The 13711-nt window shown below is 45.4% G+C and overlaps 1 long non-coding RNA gene across 1 annotated transcript in view; it reads left to right on the top strand.

The window, feature by feature from the left end:
- Positions 1–5526, top strand: part of LOC149869126 (uncharacterized) — a 46130-nt gene extending 40604 nt beyond the window's left edge. The window contains exon 3 of the long non-coding RNA XR_016441133.1: positions 5393–5526. This is a non-coding gene — a long non-coding RNA (uncharacterized LOC149869126). The remainder of the gene's footprint in view (positions 1–5392) is intronic.
- The last annotated feature ends 8185 nt before the right edge of the window (positions 5527–13711 follow it).

Here is a 13711-nt window from a genome sequence, read left to right as displayed (position 1 = left end):
AAAAGAACATTCTGTAAAACTGTAGGCGTAATTAGGTATTACATTGGCACATGTGATAGTGGAACTGTATACATTTATTTAAGCAGGGTTTTTTGTTTTGTTTTAGGTAAACTTTCAGTTGTGAAGTCATGATTAAGTGCTTTATATGTTTATAGGCCTTTCTTATTTACTCTGCAGGCGGTGGTATTGTTATCCCAGATACTAGGGCTGTGCCAGATTTGGCAGGGTGTTTCGTTTCAAAGCTGTTTCAACGTGTTTTGAGCTTGAAACAGTGAAATTGAAATGAAACAAAAGGCTTTGAAACAGCTTCAAAATGCAACAAGGGCACTCGGAACATTTTGAAAGTTTAGCACTGGTTCCAGGTGGCAGTGGCAGCCTCCTCTCATCTCATGCACAGATCCGGGGGCCTGCACCCCCGGGAGGGCTGAGGGGCCTTGCTGGACTCCTGGGGGTGACAATCCCCGGATCTGTGCACTGGGTGACAGGAGGCTGCTGCTGCCATCTGGAACTGGTGCTGGGCACAGCCCGTGCCCAATGCTGGGGAAGATTGATGCTGCCACTGGTCCTAGGTGGCAGAGAAAGCCTCTTCTCATGTGGCATGCAGATCTGGGGCCTGCACCCCTGGGAGGGATGATGGGCTGTGCCAGAATCCTTCTGGTGGTCCAGGCTCCCAGATCTGCATGATGGATGAGAGGAGGCTGCCTCTGATGCCTAGGACCAGTGGCAGCATCAGTCTTCCTCGGCACTGCACGCAGGCTGCACCCAGCGCTGGGCTCAGGCAGGAGCAGTAGCCTCCTCTCATCTGGCATGCAGATCTGGGGCCTGCACACCCAGGAGGAGTCCAGTACAGCCCTGCAGCCCTCCCGGGGGTGTGGGCCCCTGGATCTGCCCGCCAGATAAGAGGAGGCTGCTGCTGCCGACAAATGTCAGTAGTTTTTCATTGAACAGTTTGAGGTGCAGCTTCCTAGAAACCTCTGCACCTATCTCCTTGAAACATGGCAGACTTCATGCCCTTTGAAGGGGCTACCATCCCTGCAATTTTCATCCAAATCAGGCAAGAAATGACAAAGTTTTAGGCATTTTCATGATTCCCCATTATAGCCTATGGGTGAAATGTCGAAATGCATCAAAACAGTGAAACAGTTTCGATTAAACAAAATGGAACGGTGCTTCAAAATGACAAAACAAAACACTGTCCCTTTGAAGTGGTGAAATGGAAGTTGAAATAAAATGGTGCTGTTTCACAGAGCCCTACCAGAGATACCTTGTTGCATGACAACCTCTTTTATCACTAGAATGATACTGACTAGAAAGTAAGTAGTTAGATCTACCCTGGTGAGAGTTCCTTCTTCCCATGGGGGACTCTCCCAAGAGGTAGGTTGCCTTGGAGAAACAACTTTAATCAACCTATGCTGCACCATGCTTATTTGAGAATTCCCTGGAGAAATTCTCAACTGTGCAGAACCGTTGCAGACAAGCCCTCTATCACCCATTGTTTTGCTCAGTTCTGTCGCAGTGCATGTAACAAGGCAGAGCTGGAATGCAGTATGCTTCAGCTGTGCTAAGCGTGTGTAAAGCCCTTGAGGGATTGTTGTCAACTGATGGGAGTTAGACCAGCACTGAGGCTACTATAACCAGCTGTAAAGCACAGAGTAGAACACATTCATCTTAAAAATCTGGGAACTATTATGGCTCCTTGGGAAAATTCCCTGTTTCTGCTCCTTTCCTTCCTGAAATTCTAGGAAGTAACTGTTGAGGTTCTCTTCAAGACAAGATTAGTATTTGCTGATCTATGCTGAACTGCATCTACCCAACAAACCATGCAAAATAACTGCTTCTATAGATGTGTTTATTTAGAAGGCATTTTTAAAGCTTATACATTTCTTATGAGAATCATTTACACCTGAATGGAGGTTAATCAATTGAAGCATTTCATAAATAAAATAAGTTACAGGTTACAATAACCAATCTAACTCAGAAAGTGGAACAGTTCAGGCTTATATTTTCCCAGAGAGAAATAGTCAATACTCTTATGAGCATGTATTTATAGAAAAAACACAACAATCCAATTTCTGCCGCAACTTATTTTATTTCATAATTACAATATTCTGGTTTGCTGATGTGGAAAGAGGCAGTGTTTAACCTGGCAGTGTTTCCCCAGTACAGACCAATATGTTCAGATTTCCCAGATGACATATTTAGTAAACCTTTTGATTATGCAAATAGAAATACATCTGGACAAAGAAAAGAAATAGCAGAATGTAGGGGTGAATCTTCCATCCTTTTTTAGGGCTGCCTTCTTTCCTGATTTAAATGAAGAGTAAGTTTTTAAAATTCTGTTTAGTTTAATTGAATCACAGTTTGTCATACTGTGTCTCACACGACTGGTAAAGCTTAATTTGTTTTGTTTGTTGCATCCTTTTCCCCACAAAAAGGCTAGGGCATTTCTATAGTTGACTACATAAAAAGAGAAGCTGTCATTTTTCAAATAAGGGTTTTTTTTAACTGTATTGAAAACAAAGTAACACAACCGTATACAAAAGAAAAAGAACTATAAAAAAGCAGATTTGGCAGAAATGTTATAAGTAAGATTTTAAAAGCTTGCTTTTAGCTATTTGTGTTGCTGGAAATTTTCTTCTGAAATTTACTTCTTAAGATCTTGACATACAATACTTCAGAAAAGTGAAAGAAGAGGCTTGCTAAAAGGGACTACAGTACAGTTTTTAAACTCTTCCAGTTGCCTTTCCGTAACAAGATGATACTGAAAATCCAGATCAGGCAGGAACCTGAAAAGTGCTGAATAAGAAATGAGATTGGAATAGTACTAACACAACTGAGTTTCCTGGATCCATAAATGTTTAAATTCAGCAGGCATGCAAGTAAGCTAGCCATTCCTGAGGTGTACAGAAAGTTGATTGTAAAATTGGGTAGGATTATGTATACCTGAACCACTGAAAAATAATATTTATTGTTCAAAGACATAATGGGACCCAGACTAATGTGTCCAAATACTAAAAACTTAGTCCTTTGAGTTGGTTGTGAAACTTACTGTTTTAATAACCAACATTTTACTGAGAATACAATATATTTGGGATCCTTTTTCATCAATTTAATGAACACACATTACATATAAACATTCTAACTGGCAATTTAAAGTTGTTAGGAAATGAATGGTAATAGATGGCCAAAGGTAAAGGTTGTATGTTAATTTCATATCATGCCCATGCTCCCTAATCTCTTTTTCAGTAAACTATACATACCTAGTTTTCTTAAACTTTTCTTGTGCAGCTTACAATCCAACCCTTTTATCACCTTTGTTACTCACTCTTGGATTTTCTAGTTTCTCTACATTATTCTTAAATTGAAGAGCCCAAACTTGCACACAAAGCTGTAGCTGTTTATGATCCTCTTAATACAGCCCAACATTGCATTTGCTTTTTTTGCCAACTACCTCAAGTTGCTGGCTCATTGAGACCAAAACCCCCAGATTCTTCTCCACAATGCTACTGCTGGGCAAGTTATCTCCCATTCTGAATTTGTGCATTTACCCATAGATATAGCACTTTAATTCTGTCTGTCTGTGTTGGATACCATTTTGTTGTTTAGTGCTCAGTTTTCCAATCTTTCAAGATCCTTTGGAAATTTCATTTTCATCCCAAATATCTTTCCTTTCAAATACCTGTCAATTCCTTCTGTCTCACTACAGCTGCAAACCGGTATCACTTTTGTGTCATCATAAACATTTTTATGTCAGCACAAAACCTGAGTGAACAGACATCTTAAAGTTTTATTGTGCTACAAATGTCCAAATTTGTGAGTGTAATGATTCCTAGCCTTTTCATAGCCAACATCTCTTCACCTATGGTGGGAGGGTATGGGCAACCCAGGGATGCTTGCACCTTCCACTGGTCCTTGGCAGGTGCTCCTGGTGTTTAAGGGTCCCAAACCTGCACACCCTAGGAATCCCCCTACAGGGAAGTTTTTGTGGCATGTGTTTTAAGCAGCCGTTTCCCAAGTTGAGGTACAGAAACCATGGGTGTTGTCCTTCAGCATTGGGCCCCTCAAGCCCTGGTGTGGTAGGGGCCTTACCTTATAGGACAACATCCCCAGCAATATCTGTAGATTCCAGTGAAGTAGAACCTCTGTGCTAGAATATATCCCAGAACAGCTGATCCTGCTCCAATCACATCTGTTTATACCCTACGTTCCCATAAGAAGGCGGAACATGCCACCAGATGGTGTACCTCTATGCATAGGCTGTTTCCATACTGTGAACACAAGCTGAGAAAAGGCATCTCTTTGATACTCTTTCTTCAGCCCCCATGCTTTGCACAACAACATAGCTCAGAATTTAACCCATTGTGTCTCGCTTAGTAAACCTATAAATGAAAAATCCCCTTTTCCAGTGGTTGTTTTCAGAGCTGTTACTTCTCATTTTATGGTACATCAGAACTACTATTATTCACTTTCTGTTTTATGACATGTTTTCGATTGCATGTTGGCCTGCATGTATGAGGCCTACATAAAGAGCCAGTTTTAAAGACAGGAAGATTTCTATCTGCATATTTAGTGATAACAGAGCCCATCAGAGTAATGATTATTCTTATTGTTGTGGTAGAGCTTAAAGACCATTTATGGCTAAAATAGGGTCACTAGGAATGATGCAGACAATAAAACTTTATTGCTCCAGTAGTGACTTTTTTTCTCTTTGTAAATAGCAATTCTATGATCGCATTCCTCCCCCTCCCCAACACTTAAAACATCCTTAATTACATTGCTGCCCAAGTGATGACTGCTACACTTTACAACACATAAATCTTCTCCTGAACCAGTTTGTGGATGAATTGTGAAAGGGATCAATGGATTCATTCACACTGATTCTCCACTCTGTTACTGAAAACGTGTCTACACATGCAAAAGATGGGATTACCAGATTTGATTTACAGCTGCTCAGCTGTCTCAGTAACTGCACAGCACCTGGAATGCAGGGGACAATGAATGAAAAATTAAATTGGAAGCTCTGTTTGAATCTGCCACTCCCATCAGCACTGAACCATGAACATGAATGGGGCATGCAGTGTTTTGTTTCCCCTACCCCATTAACTATAATTTACTGTTATCTCTTGGATATTTTTTACTGTTATCTTCCTTGGATTTCTTTTTAACAATGTAATGTTTGTTTGGCCTCAAATAAACCTTGTATAATATTGCTGAGTAGTGGCTACTGCTGTTATTCCCATAGTATCTTATCTTTTCTTACAAGGAAAACACAAAGGCTAAGTACAGACTGTAAAAAAACTTGAAACTGATTCTATTCAATATTTGCAGGATAGTCTAAGCTGCATAGATTGAAGTGATAAGCAAGGTAACAGACATTCACTTTCTATTCCAGGAATGCAGCTGCATACCTGCAGTGACTCAGGTCAGAAGCCAAGGACTGCTAGAGCACACCTCCTGCTTGGCTGGAGTGATCACCTTGGGTCAAGGCTAGCTTACCCACTCTGTGAGGGGAGGTTTGCGGGGAGGTGCAAAGTATCCTGGGATGCTGGGGAACTGTGAGTTAACTTGAAACTGGAGGGGATCTGGGACAGAAGTTCAATAAACCTATTTAACCTAAATTAGTTAAGTCTGATACTACATTGTTGCTGGTAGGTGTTATATGGCCTATGTCCCTTCTGGACAGACACCCTTCTATTGAGCAATGACAGGGTGGGGACCTGGAAGGTGCCACTCAGGTGTTCTGGTGAGTTTCCCTCTCACCTGCCAGGACTTTGGTTATACCTTTGGTTTTTTTTGGGGGGGGGGTAGGGGGGGAGCTTATTTAGTTTACAGAAGAGGAGACTGAGAGGGGATTTAATATCAGCCTTCAACTACCTGAAGTGGGGTTTGAAAGAGGATGGAATTAGATTGTTCTCAGTGGTGGCAGATGACAGAAAAAAGAGCAAAAAGGGAAGTTTAGGTTGGATATTTTAGGAACAATTTTTTCAATAGGAGCATAGTAAAACACAGGTTACCCAGAGAGGTTGTGGACTCTCCATCCTTGGAGATTTTTAGACCTGGTAGACAAAGCCTTGGCTGGTGTGATCTGGTTGGAAATGGTCCTGCTTTGAGCAGGGGGTTGAACTAGATGATCTCCTGTGGTTCCTTCCAGCCCTAATTTTCTGTGATTCTATGATTTCTAGAATAGCTATAATATTGTCTAACTTTATAACACCCAGGAACTGCCCCATAATCCACCTTTCTGATGGCATGGAATTCTATAAAAATCAGAATGACTGTTGTTTCCTTGCCTGGGGAGCTGCTAAATTAGAGCTTGAGACCATTTAGGAGTTTTCTTTTGCATAGACATATGAATTTTGACTGATTTTACGGCCATAATTCTCACACCTGGTGCATGTCATACCAGTCATGTATTAGCAAAGCATCTCACAGGTTGTCTGAACAGTGGTTTTCAACCTTTTTCATTTGTGGACCCCCTAAAAAATTTTGAATGGAGGTGTGGGCCCCTTCGAATTGTAAGTGGGGGTATTCAGTCTGCAGACCACAGGTTGAAAACCAGTGGCCTGGAAGATTCTACAGGACACCTAAAGCCAGTGATATTGAATGAGGCTCTTGTGGTAGAACAATGGGTAAATTCAAGCTAAAGGAAGTCCTTCCAGATAGTCTAAAAGAGGTAGGACTGGAGTAATGAAAGATCACCAAGAAAAGAAAAAAAGAGGAGGAAGAGCTGCTGTGAAAAAAGGACATATTTTCTAAATGTACACGTGTGTGAGGGGAAAGAGGAATCTTTTAATCATTGGATCTATGCAAGCTTGTTAATTTAAGGGAGATAGAGACTATACTGGGAAGGAGAATGAATAAAAGAGGAGGATTTTGTGGGGACGTCTATGTTGCCCTGTGGGGACAGGCCAACTTTCAGGATCTGAATATTGCGCTGTTAGACAGGAGGGTGTGACACAATTTACATATACAAACACACAAATCAATCATGTGCATACACACGCACATTACCAGCTCAGGCACATACACATCCAAACCAGCCTAGGCACATGCATACCTGTCACCAATTCAAGCACATGCACTATACATCCCAGAAGTTAGACACAGATTACTAATTTGTATATCATGCACACACTGCCCCACACACACACACACTCTCTCACTCTCTCTCTCTCTCTCTCTCTCTCTCACACACTAGAAACTCAGATACATGCACATTCAAAATAACTAGTTTAGGTTTATGCACACCTATCACCAGTTTAAGCCCATATGTGCTACACACGCCAAATTCAGACATAATCAGTTACCAGTTACCAACACTGCACATCCAATACACATACATGGATTACTAATTTATATACCACACACACATACACAAATACACACACAATGATATCTATACATGTATATATATAATGTGTGTATTCACTAATTTACATACTAGCCACCTACACATACACACAGGTGTGTTCCTAAGTTGGGTGTTGTGATGTGTATGTATGTATGTGCTTGGTGTACTTGGGATACCTGGGGAAAGGTTAAGGTAAGAAAGTAGAAGTGTAGGGAGTTAAAGTTACCAGGCCTGGGATTAGAACCGGTAGACTAGAGGGGCCTGGGCTGAAGAACTGATGCTGGGGGGTAACTTTAGGTTAATTGATCTTAATTGATTAAAAGACAATGCCCAAAGCCTGCAGAACAGGGAAGCAATGCTGGACTGGAGCCAGAGCTACAGGGGAGCTGAAAAGGTAGGTAGGGAGAGGGAAAAATGGGACTAAGGGAAAGTGTGGGTGTTGAAGAGGGACTCTGGATGTGGGGATCCAGAGGATGGCTCTAGGACATAGAGAAGTTGCAGGGAGTGGCAGTAGGTGCTGGAAGCTGGAGAAAACTGAAGGACAGCCACGAGGAGCTGGGAACTGCAGGGGATGGGGGGAGGATTACAGAAGGTGCAGGGTAAACCTGAAAACAGAGACAGACAGAAGAAAATCACAGAAAAAGCAGCAGGCACCAGGAGAGCAGAGAAAGGCAGCAGAAAGTCACAGGGAAAAGGCAGTAGGAGCAGGGAAGGCTGAGAGGTGGCAGAAAAGGGGAGATGGAATTGGGAGGAGATGGGGAAACTAGCAGAGAGTGTGGGGACTAGAGCTGAGAGAGAGAGAATGAGGCTGGAATTTAAGATAAGGAAGGGACTGGGATTTAGTAAAACATGACCCAACGCGGGGTCAGTGGCTTTATTGAACTGGGAAGATGGTGACACAATGTCTTATTGGTTCCCTTCCACCTCCACCCCCCCCCCCAAAAAAAAAAAAAAAACCGGCAGCAGGGGTTAGAGAGGCATGGTGCAGGGGCTGAAGTCCACTGAAGTCCAGGAGGAGAGAGAGAGTCCAAATTGTAGGAGGAGGTGTTCAGGTGATATCTACCTATCTAGGCTGGAAAGTGGTCCTGCTACCATAGTATTTCAATCATTCCCAATCACACTCATTCATCAGGGAACCAATTTACATGGGAGGGATATGTGACTCATACAGTTGCGACACAGGGGGTACCTGGGCAGAGGACACAAGATGGAGACTTGACATTATTTTGGTTCACTTACAAATACAGGCCTAAATCATACAACATCCATATGAAACAATAAAAATCAATACAAAAATGATAACATTTTTGCTAAGTGGCAGACGGTCACCTCCGTACCAGGACTGCTCGAGACACGGCAGCACCAGTTCCTACAGTCCGGCTGGAGAACAGGTACGAAGCCCTGGCAGCCCTGGAGGAGGAGGATGGAGAGGATGAAACCGGGGAGAAGGCAACTCCACGCTCACCGCGTCCCATGCAAGCTGAAGGAGGCAAGAAGGCCAGGAGGAAGAAGCGTTGCGTGATCGTCATTGGTGACTCCATCCTGAGAGGTATGGAGGGCCCCATCTGTCGCCGGGACCCCTCGGCAGGCAAGGTATACTGCCTACCTGGAGCGAGGATTCAGGATGTGAAAGGGATGCTCCAGACTGTAATCCAGCCCACCGATTATTACCCCATGGTCCTAGTCCATGTGGGCACTAACGATGCGGCCAGGAGGAGCCCTGATCACCTGATGGAGGACTACCAAGCTCTGGGGTGCGTGCTGAAGGAGATGGGTGCACAGGTGGTTTTCTCTTCTATCCTGCCAGTGAGTGGACGAGGCAGACAGCATGAAGCATACATCGCGGAGACCAGCTGGTGGCTACAGGAATGGTGCTTCGAGGAGGGCTTTGGCTTCCTCAGCCACGACCGGCACATCATGACAAGAGACATGCTGGGATGGGATGGGCTCCACCTTTCTCCTAAAGGTAAGTGTGTGTTCTCTTCTAGGTTGTCGGACCTCCTCCAGCAGGCTTTAAACTAGACTCGTCGGGGGAAGGGGAAGATGAGGGCAGAGAAAACGTCAGACTGCCAGACCAAACAACACCCACAACTACAGCCCAGCCCAGCCCAGCCCAACGAGCGAAGCGAATAAGCAGGTAAGAGATAGGGGCCAGGGTAATGCTGGGACTAGGGGGTCAGTACACACACCCACAGGAGGCCTCAAATGCCTCTACACAAATGCTCATAGTATGGGCAACAAGCAGGAGGAACTCGCCCTCCTGCTGGCTGACACCAGCCCGGACATAGAGGGGATTACGGAAATGTGGTGGGACGCAACGCATGATTGGGTGGTGAATGTCAAGGGCTATAGGCAGTACAGGAGGGACAGGATAGGAAAGAGAGGTGGGGGCGTGGCGCTCTATATTAAGGAGGAATACACATGCTCGTTAATTAGCAAGGAGTCAGGGGAGGGGCACTCTGAAGTGCTTTGGGTTAGAGTACAAGGCAGTCAAGGGGAAAGGGGCTTAACGGTGGGAGTCTACTACAGACCTCCCAACCAGGGAGAAGAGCTTGACCAGGAATTCTTGGGTCAGCTCACAGAGATAGCGAAGGCTAAGGATGTGGTAGTCATGGGGGACCTGAACTTCCCAGACATCTGCTGGGAAGAACAGTCAGCCAGGTCTGAACGCTCACGAAGGTTCTTGGCCAGAGTGCAGGACCTCCATCTAACCCAGGAGGTGCACAGCCCCACCAGGGGAGATGCCTTGTTGGACCTAGTGCTGGCCACGGGTGATGACCTGGTGAGGGGGCTGCGGGTGCTCGACCACCTGGGTGACAGCAATCATCGCCTGCTGGAATTCACCATCCAGCGCAAGGTGGCAAAGGCATGCAGTAAGGCAGTGGCCCTAGATTTTAGGAGGGCAGACTTCAACGAGCTAAGGAGGATAGTTGGAGAAGCGCTGAGGTCCCGGAGGGGAGGGGAGCCAGGTGTCCAAGGAGAGTGGTCGCTCCACAAGGAGATGATCCTCCAAGCCCAAAGGAAAGTAATCCCAACGAGGATCAAAGGGAGCAGGAGAGCACGCAAGCCTCCGTGGCTCACCAAAAGCATCCGGGAATGTCTCCTTGCTAAAAAGGAGGCTTACACCCAATGGAAAGAAGAGGTCATAACCAGGGAGGACTATTCTGTAGTTGCTCGGGGATGTGGGGGGAAGTTAGGAAGGCCAAGGCAGAGATGGAACTGGGACTAGCTTCCCAGATTAAGGACAATAAGAAGTCCTTTTTTAAATATGTAGGGGGCAAAAAGAAGGTCCCGGGTAATGTGGGGACCTTGCAGGACGCGATGGGAAACTTGGTCATCACACCAGATGGCAAAGCTAACATGTTTAACGATTTCTTTGCCTCTGTCTTCCTAAGTAGGGACCAGAACAGCCACCTCCCTGCTGGGCCCCCCTCGGTCCCCAGGGGAGGCACACCTGGGCCACGGGTTAGCGAGGATTTAGTTAGGGAGCTTCTGGAGGGGTTGGACGTATTCAAATCAGCCGGTCCGGATGATATCCACCCTAGAGTTCTAAAGGAACTGGCCGAGGTCATTGCAAGTCCCCTGGCATAACTTTATGAGCACTCGTGGTGCTCTGGTGAGGTACCGGAGGACTGGAAGAGGGCCAACGTGGTTCCCATCTTCAAAAAAGGGAGGAAGGAGGACCCGGGAAACTATAGGCCGGTTAGTCTCACCTCGATCCTAGGCAAGCTGTTCGAGAAAATTATGCTGGCACACATCCATGAGGGGCCAGCAGGGGACTGCATGCTTAGGGGCAACTAACAGGGGTTCATCAGTGGCAGGTCCTGTCAGACCAACCTGGTGGCCTTTTATGATCAGATCACCAGATCATTAGACGCAGGGGTAGCAGTGGATATAATCTTCCTGGACTTCTGGAAGGCTTTTGACACTGTCTCTCACCCTGTTCTCATTAAGAAACTGGGGGGCTGTGGTGTAGACACCCACACAGTCAAATGGGTCGCCAACTGGCTGGTGGGCCACACCCAGAGGGTGGTAGTGGATGGGTCCTTCTCAACCTGGAAGGACGTGGGCAGTGGGGTTCCGCAGAGCTCGGTCCTCAGGCCCGCGCTGTTCAACATCTTCATTAGTGATTTGGACGAGGGGGTAAAAAGCACCCTGTTCAAATTTGCTGATGACACGAAGATGTGGGGAGATGTGGGCACATTGGAAGGATGCAACAGGCTACAATCAGACCTAGACAGGTTACAAGGGTGGGCGGACGAGAATAGGATGGGATTGAACACAGACAAGTGCAAGGTGATGCACCTCAGGAGGAACAACCAGCACCATACCTACAGGTTGGGGAACTCCCCTCTTGTCAGCACGGAGGCGGAAAGGGATCTGGGGGTCATCATTGACGCCAAGATGAACATGGGCCGGCAGTGTGGAGAGGCAGTCAGGAAGGCCAACTGCACCTTGTCATGCATCCACAGATGCATCTTGAGCAGGTCCAAAGAGGTGATCCTCCCCCTCTATGCGGCACTGGTCAGGCTGCAGCTGGAGTACTGCATCCAGTTCTGGGCGCCACACTTCAAGAGGGATGTGGACAACATGGAGAGGGTCCAGAGGAGGGCCACTCGTATGATCAGGGGACAACAGGGCAGGCCCTATGAGGAGAGGCTATGGGACCTGAACCTGTTCAGCCTCCAAAAGAGAAGGCTGAGGGGGGATCTTGTGGCCTGTTATAAACTAGTCAGGGGGGATCAGCAGGCATTGGGGGAGTCACTGTTTCCCCGAGCACCGCCAGGAGTGAGCAGGAATTATGGTCACAAGCTGGCAGAGGGTAGGTTTAGGTTAGATATCAGGAGGCGCTACTTCACGGTCAGGGCGGCTAGGGTCTGGAACCAGCTTCCAAGAGAAGTGGTGCTGGCCCCTACCCTGGGGGTGTTTAAGAGGTGGTTAGATGCACATCTTGCTGAGGTCGTTTGACCCCAGTACTCTTTCCTGCCATGGCACGGGGTTGGACTAGATGATCTGCTTAGGTCCCTTCTGACCCTAGAAACTATGAAATACCATATACAACAGTGAAAATCAATACAAACCTAATAATAATGCAATATAAAACAGTGGATATCCAAAACCAAAACCTGCTACCAAAATAAAAATGTTTAAAGCTTATCCTACATCTTAGCTTACTTATACTTATCAATAGGGAATAGAGAGGGAGAGAAAAAGTCAGAAATGGTTGGGGAAGGGTATTTATTTAAAATAAATAAAAAAAAAGAAGAAGAAAAACTAGGGGTTTTGCTATATCTATAGTGCTTTGTCAGTGCTCTTTAGCAGTGCCACTTGAAGATCATGCTTAGGCCACTGGTGCAGTTCTGGTGAGAAAACAGCTGTGGGACTTTAGAGAGTTGGCAGTAGTTCTGAGGTCTGGGTAAGAAGGCTGTTGGGTGTAGGGTGAGCACTAAACATGCATACATATAGCTGGAGAGACAGTGTCTAAACCCTGTTCAGTTCCAACTAGCCAAGAGCATCTGGGACAAAGATTTGTGAACTATCTAGTGTCTAGCATAGGGAGCTCATCAAGCTTGTAAGAAAGTCATATGAACCAGAGCTAGACATAAGTTCTGGTCTACAGTATCTCAGCCGTCAGATTTGAAGAGGGGCTTGGGATGTGACAAAAGAAAAATGGATTGGAGAAAAATCAGAGAACTGATGATCTTTCCCTTGCTACGTAGTTCTACAAGCACTTCTTGGCATTCATAGGCTTCCTAACTGTGAGTGCAATCTGCAAGAAGCTGAGATAGATAAGATAATAGTGTGGTTGCAGAACTGTTCTGTGCCAAGTCATTGGAAAGTACTGATTCTGACCTTCACTGGAGGATTACTGGGTTTGTCTCAAAAAATAATGCTGTGTTTTGATATAAAGAATGAATACCAGGGGACACTTGTATAAACAAGTACTAAAAGACTGATCATTAATCAGAGTTATTGCATGGTATCATTACGAAATGGCTTTTTCATGATGCCGACTGCACAGTAGCATCACGTGGCAGAAAGCGTGATGTGACACTACTGTGCAGTAGTCACAGGCTACTGCATAGTTAGCGTCTCATGTAGACAAGGCCACTGATTCCTCCTCTTCTCCTAGCCAACTCTCTCATCCCTGAAATGACCTTCTTTCCTGCTGCAAACCAGATTTCACACCATTCATCATCATAATAAAATGATACTGATTTGCTGCGTGTAGTGTATGTTCTGAATTGAGTCTGAAGAACGGAGTGTAGGTTGTATAAGTCACCGTGTGTGGTAAATATAACTTTGCAAGTAGCATAAATTAGAACGGAGAAAATATTGCATAACACAGAGTGAGTGGTA

The sequence above is a fragment of the Crocodylus siamensis genome, chromosome 3 (genome assembly GCF_052110815.1).
Source record: "Crocodylus siamensis isolate JL-2025a chromosome 3, ASM5211081v1, whole genome shotgun sequence".
Lineage (NCBI taxonomy): Eukaryota > Metazoa > Chordata > Crocodylia > Crocodylidae > Crocodylus > Crocodylus siamensis.
Note: the sequence above shows the minus strand (reverse complement) of the source record. Positions and strands in the feature narration are given on the sequence as shown.